The sequence below is a fragment of the Notolabrus celidotus genome, chromosome 4 (assembly GCF_009762535.1).
Source record: "Notolabrus celidotus isolate fNotCel1 chromosome 4, fNotCel1.pri, whole genome shotgun sequence".
Taxonomy (NCBI): Eukaryota; Metazoa; Chordata; class Actinopteri; order Labriformes; family Labridae; genus Notolabrus; species Notolabrus celidotus.
The window spans coordinates 37,728,626-37,735,561 of record NC_048275.1 but is presented as its reverse complement, the minus strand read 5'-3'; the positions used below and the strand labels follow the sequence as shown (position 1 = coordinate 37,735,561).

The 6,936-nt window shown below is 42.4% G+C and overlaps 1 long non-coding RNA gene across 1 annotated transcript; it reads left to right on the top strand.

Moving 5' to 3' along the window:
- Positions 1 to 1,877: 1,877 nt before the first annotated feature.
- LOC117811910 lies at positions 1,878 to 3,918 on the top strand. Its single transcript, XR_004631080.1, has 2 exons — positions 1,878 to 1,930; positions 2,939 to 3,918. It is a non-coding gene; the product is annotated as an uncharacterized LOC117811910 (long non-coding RNA).
- Positions 3,919 to 6,936: the final 3,018 nt, after the last annotated feature.

Genomic DNA, 6,936 nt, shown 5'->3' with positions numbered 1-6,936 from the left:
GTGAGGAAGTACCCACATATGCAGAACCAACCCCACACAGGAAGGCTCCTGCTAGGCTGGGAGTCCAAACCAGGAAAATTTTTGCTGGGAGGTGCTAATCGTGCAGCCCAAATCAAGCAGTATATTCAAAGCCAGAGATTAAAAGATTTGAATTTTAGATTTAGAGCAAGCTTTTGAATCTTATAGTCTTGCTCAGAAAAAAACAAAAACATCATAAGTCCAACAAAATAATTCCTAAGAAGAAGAAAAAATAGATCTCCAAGCTGTCACGGCAATAGGTCTCCCTATTGGCTGATCGCCATGGCTGTCAGTCTAGGGGGTGGGCTTACCTAGTAAGCACGGCTGGAAATTAGGGAAAAGAGTTGATTACGGGACTCAGAACAGGTGTGAGACGCCAAGAGAGCAGCAGCCGATCTAATGAGAGTCACAGGAGAATTGAAGAGTCGCCGAAGACCCCCTTTCATTGTTTTTGTTTGAGTTTTTGTCTGCGTCTTATAACTAAATAAACTGGTGTTGGAGCCACGGAGTGACGCCGACGGAACGCAGTCAGAGCTGGCCGAAGCCAACCGAGTCGAAGCCGGAGGAGATCCGCCGAGAGGGTGAGCCCACTATTATCTTTCCTCTAAGCTGGCAGCCAAATGTGTGCACGGGCATCCCAGCCTCGGAAGCCCTAGACGCACCGTAAATACCTGGGGTGGTGGTGCCGTGACAAAGCTATCATGCAACAAGTTCAACTGAAATTTTATGACACTGTCCATGCAGCAGCAAATCAATCATCTCTGCTAGTGTGGTGTTAGGTAGCAACATTTCAATCATGAGAGCCATGTTAATGAATCAAATATACATTTTATCTTACAGAGATGATGTAATGTTAGATTATGTCACAGGATCTTTGGTGCTTTAACTCTACAGGGTGATAGCCCGGGTGACCCGAGGAGTGTCTGCCCTGAGCAACAGCAAAATGGATCCCGCCATGTGTTGTCTGAGGATGATGAGATGAGGAAGCTGATGAAGACTGGGGCGGCATGGGGGGAGGGTCACGTGTAATGATGGCATGAATGAACTACAGGGAGAGAAAGCCATATTCAAACAGACAGCAGTGATGTGATAGGCTAACAATGAGGGTGTGTGCAGTGCTACTGGATAGAGAGACAAGAATAAGAACAGCTGACGGCCACAGGAGATACCAGTGAGCATGCAACATGGTGACAATAAACCAGCATACAGAACATATTCTCATAATTCATATAATGTATCTGTATGCTTGAGAGTTAAAGATGTGCTCAGAGACAAGATGATTCTGACTGAAGAAAATGCTCCACGGTGTGTTCAAGCTGCAGCAAGGTTTGGATTGGAACGGACACTCCATCACAGCACAGGATCTGATAGGTTTCTATTCTAGTCAATGTGTTAACTTCTACTGGATCCACTCCGGCTGCGTCTCTGATCCAGCAGGTCGGATTCCTCCAGATCAGAGACACAAGACTTCTATTTTTTCCAGATGGCGGAGCACGACGCATCAATCTCAACAGAGCAGATGGAGCGGGACAGGAAGTCAGGTTTCACCAAAACAAAATGAAAACATCCGGTTAATTTTCAGAATAAAACACTCTGTGTTATCACCAGATCGTATTTCACTTAACTACAACAACAAACCAAAGTCATGATGAGCGGAGCCAGGCCTGGAGTCAACAGGTCAGAGGTTTTCAGAGGACCAGAAAGACAACATGGATGAGGAGAGGAGGAGGAGAATCCTTGATTCAGGGATTACTGCGGGAAAACCTCGGTCACATTACTCCAGCTGACCGGAGGTCCTGCTCCGTGCTGCGTTCTGAAAAAGTAACCGGTGGGTATTGATGGACGAGAGAGTACGGAGCCGGACCGCAGCCTACCAGAGATGGACCAGAAACAGATCTGGTGGAAGTCCCGGGTAAGTGTCCAGAGTGTGTGACTTGTGTCTTTAGTAAAGGTCATGCAGATTTAGCTTAAATGATAAAAGAACTTTTTATTTCTGAAGCCACACCTGACTTTTCCTCTTACACATGACCATCAAAGAGTTGGATGATGCTTTGGCTTTCAAAACTTCCTTTTTGAGCATAAAGAAACACTTTGTGAAAACATTGAGCTGATGTAGACGGCACCACAACTTTTAATCTAGCCAGGTTCATTTAACAACTTATCTTCATATTCATTTTTCCCCCTAAAATGTTTTTGCTCTTGCTAATTCAAATAAAGTTCTATCAGAATTAAGCAGCAACCTCCAGTATTAAAATATGGAGCCCATGCAGAAGTGCTAAAAACTGCAGTTCATCGAGTGTCCACTAGAGGCTGGCTGCAGACACACAGGAAACCACATACACACCCATTCAAAGAAGACAATCTTTACAGCAGAAATAAACATGTTTACAGCCTGGTTCAAAAACAAGTGCAGCCTGAATGCTTTTTTCCTTACACTAGCTCGACAGAAGTTAGGTTGAGTTCAGCATGTCCAATATGGCACCCGCAGACGATAAGCTTCAAAACAGCTCTTCAGAAACAGATGGATGACATCATGGATACTACGTCCATTATTTATACAGTCTATGACCAGAATACTGCAGGTGAAGCAAAACCTCTGTTATTTTCTTGTTTCTTCCTCATTCTTCTGTGTTCTGCATGTTCTGGTTATCAGGTTTTGATGTTTTAGGAGGCGGTGTAGGTAGAATCAGAGGGGGTTTGGTGTCATCAGTAAGAATTCATGTGAAGTTTTCTTTCTAGGATGTTTCACATCTGAAAACTGTGGCTTCCAGATGATAGAGTTTATAACGGTCAGTGCAGCATTCATGAAACATCTGTTGATATCTAAAAGAACATTTCAACTTCCATCTCTCTCTCTCTCTCTCTCTCTCTCTCTCTCTCTCTCTCTCTCTCTCTCTTCTCATCACATTTCATCTCTCAGCGTGTTTGCTCACTGCACGCCAACAGACTGCCATCGCTCTCATTCACTGTGTATGCAAGGGGCTGAGTTGGAACACAAAGCATGCTGGGATATCTGGAAATGCAGCCAAAGCTGGCGGTGAGCCAAGAGGGCAGGAGGCAGGAACAACAGAAAACTCAGAGGCCAATCACATCAAGACAGCCAATCAGGATGCAGCAGAGCCCCCTCTCTCTCTCTCTGAGCAGCTGTGTGTGCAACCAGGAAGTACCAAAGCCTGACTAATGACTTCAGTTTCATCAGTTTATAGTTTGACGATATGAAAAACATCAGTGAGTGTTATAGTTTGCTGATCTTATTTGATGTTAGCAGCTTAGCTCAGTAAGTATCCAGAACTCACAGCTTCAACAACATTTACGTCATTTTAAAGAACTTTTCCCCTCAGTAATGTCTGTCCTCATCACCCAGCAGACAGAAACAGAGCTTCTCTGGTTGATGTTTAGTATGTCTAACACCCCTGAGCACTGAGTGGGTCTGAGAGGACCGGAAAGACCCTCTCTTCATATCCATCAGTGACCAGAGATGCAGGGTGGACTCCACTTTACAAGAACTCATCAAATAAAGTCAGTAAGAATCATCATTCCTCAACTGCTTCCAATTTTTCCTCTCAGACTAACCCTGCTGCTCCAATGAGGAGCGTGCTGTTTGTGTTGAATTTGGCGCCCCCTCTGGACACTTCTAACATCTTTGCTGATTTTGTCCTGCACATGTAGAAGTCGTGTTTTCTGTTGACAGTCAAACGCATCACTTACTGAGGACATCTGCTGTATGGAGGTAAAAGAAGACTGTTTCTTTTCTGCTGCCTGTCCCCTCATGACCGTTTCAGGCATTCAAAATCACAACATAGAAAATGTCCTGTCTGATGGTCTAGTTTGCTGTTATAGCTCATAAAGAGGAAACACTGTTCATCTCAGTCTGCTAAATTTAAATCCAAATTCTCTTAATGTCAAGGAGTCTTTTTTACTCTGAAATGTGTCTGCTTTTGTCTCTCTCAACATCTCCTAACTTCCTTTTCAGTATCTGTACTTTATTTGAGTACTATTTTTGGGGAACTTTTTACTTTGACTCCATTTAAAGACAAATCTCATCCTTTAGACTCCTCTACATTTCTATCAGTGCTCTAGTCACTCTCTACTTTATCTTTGAAGTCAGCTGATGAATCTTCTTTTCTGAAATCAGATCTCAAAGACCGTAAACTGTTGGTGTCCTTGTGTTTGGTTTGTCTCAGTGGTGTAGCCGTACCTGGGTTGAGCGTAGATCAAACGTTCTTCAGATCAGTCGTTCATTTAGTCGTGGTGATGATGGCTATGACTGAGAAGGATGATGATTCTCTACCTGAGCACCACGGCCATATTTTAAACCCACGTTTGAGGTTTTAAAATAAAGAATGATTGTTTGTATTGTTGTAAATCTTTGATCTGTTTACCACACAAACTTCATCACAGCCTCCAAAACATCAGCATCTAACCTGAGAAAGCATGTGGAGGTCTGGAGCTAACAGATTTATAAAACTTGACTGACCTCATGCTTTGTGAAAATACATTTAGAGATATTTTAGAAAGTACTTTGAATACTTCAGTATTTTTAAAAGCAAGTACTCCAGCAGCCTGTTGCACCAGCTGTGTGTAAGTTCAAACGTGGCCTAGTTTGAACATAACTTTCATTCAGGATGGAGTTTACTCTCTACTAACGTTTTGGGCATTGCACCAGCTGAGATAGTTCCAATGTCAGCCTAAGTTACAACTTAATTGTTACACTTAAATCTTAGTAGGTGTAAAGTCCTCTGCAGAGTACCGGTTGCCATAGAGCGTCGTTTTGGAAGCTGGGATGATTTGGAGGATGAGGAGAGTTCTCCCAGATAGATTACTTTGGTGATGTGTTATCCGCAAGAGATTACATCCTTTGTAAAAATATGATGACCAAGATTTGCACTCCTGAATATTAACGTATGTTGTAGTTGATCATTTTAGCACTCAAGGTCACTGTTATTATACAAACTGTAGATTAAGGCTTTAGGCTTTAGTTATCACCTTACTGTGACACTTTATCAAGATTTACATAACTTCTGTTGTTGTTCTGTGACAGTAGCGGCAGTTGGCAGACGTTTGTTTCAGCTGTTGGTCAGTTCTGAGACGATAAGGCATGAAAAAAAATGTCACAACCCCTGCATCAAAATTTGTGCTTTCCTCTGTTTGGCTGCACGAGGTGTAAACGTCATATCTGCCACAATGTTTTGGTTAGTTTGGACGTTACGGTCTGCTAGTTAAGATAAACCTTACATCTCTGTGGTGAAACCAAACAACGACACAACTTAAGTTACAAACTAACTAGTTTCTACTTTTGATTTAGTGAGGATTTTATATCCTAACTTTGGACAACTTATGCACAGCTGGTGAAACAGGCTCCAGGACTTTAACTCAAGTCATAATCTGACTGAACAACTTTCACTTGTATTGGAGTAATATTTGACCAGGAGGATCTATACTTTGACTTTAGTTATGAAGACATGTACTTTGTCCACCACTGGATAAATGACACTTGTAACTCAGGTGAAAGCGATGTTTAGATTCAGGTTTCAGGCTAATGTTGCATTAAAAAAAACATGATATAACCAAGCAGCAACCTCCTGTCTCAAACTATTAAGCCCATGCGCAAGTGTTATAAACTGCAATTCATCGAGAATCCACTTGAGGCTGGCTGCAGAAACACCAGAAACCACATACACACCAATTCAAAGAGACAATCTTTACAGCATGTTTACAGCCTGGTTCAAAAAACAGCTTGGCTGTACGTAGCTAATCTCTCTATCAGCACACACTGTACAGGGGGTGAATTTTTTCTAACACGACGGTTCAGAAGATATTAAGATTACAAGTTTTTACCCAAATAAGGACATGACTGACTTGACTCCCGGACGGGAACACATAGCTGTTGGCTAGGAGGCTCAAACTCCGCCTCTTCACGTCACACTCTGCCTGGTTGAGTTCAACATTTCCAATATAGCTGCCGTCGACGATTAGCTTCAAAACAGCGCTCAGGAACAGATGGGTGACGTCACGGATACTACGTCCATTATTTATACAGTCTATGGATATAACAGACGTGCAAACCAGGACAGAGCAGGGACAGTGGCTCTTTGTTGTTGGTGAACTGTGCTGCAGGAGAGCTGAAATGGATAGATGACCAACGTGCCACCTCAGCAGCTCCCAGGGACTCTCCTGGTTCTTTATGAAGTTATAAAAGCAGCATGACTTTGCAAACTGTGAAGTAACTTATGTTCATGTGAAACTATTTCATGGTCACTTTGTTTGCGTCCCGTTAGCACTGCTTCTTTACAATTTCAGGGTTTTCTTTTCTAATCACAGACAGTGAGGAGAGACCCTGAACTACAAAAGGAGGGTTGGGTTATAAATGTTTATTTCTCATCTTTGATTCGAGACAATTTGAAGATTGTTCCTCCGTTAAGAGGTTTCACTTCAACTAAATCATCTTTGTACATTTTCATTTATATCAGCTGTTGGACTTTTTAGTACCAAGCCTACAACCTCACCTTCAACTTCTCTAGGTGTTTAAATATCTTAGCTGATGTGTCCACATGTAAGCAGCTTCTTTTATAAAATCTGTCTTTTCTACGTCTCTTTGTTCTTCAATATTCATGTTTCTTTAAATGTGGTGAATGAAGATGATGTGCTGAAACTCACTCTTCATCAAAGGAGGTCAGTTTGACTGCAGAGAACTTGTCTTTCTGCCTGATGCACAGAACAATGCATTATAAAGTTGTGCTTGAGCATCAAAGAAAATCAAATAAAACTGGATTCAAACCAAACCCTTAAATTTGGACCCCCGAGCATCCGTACAGAAGGTCTTCACCTGTGCCATCCCAACAGACAACAGAGCAGGTAAATTAAGGAACCGTCCTCAAGGCTGCAGAGAGAAAGAGATGGAGAGTGTATTTGTAGTCA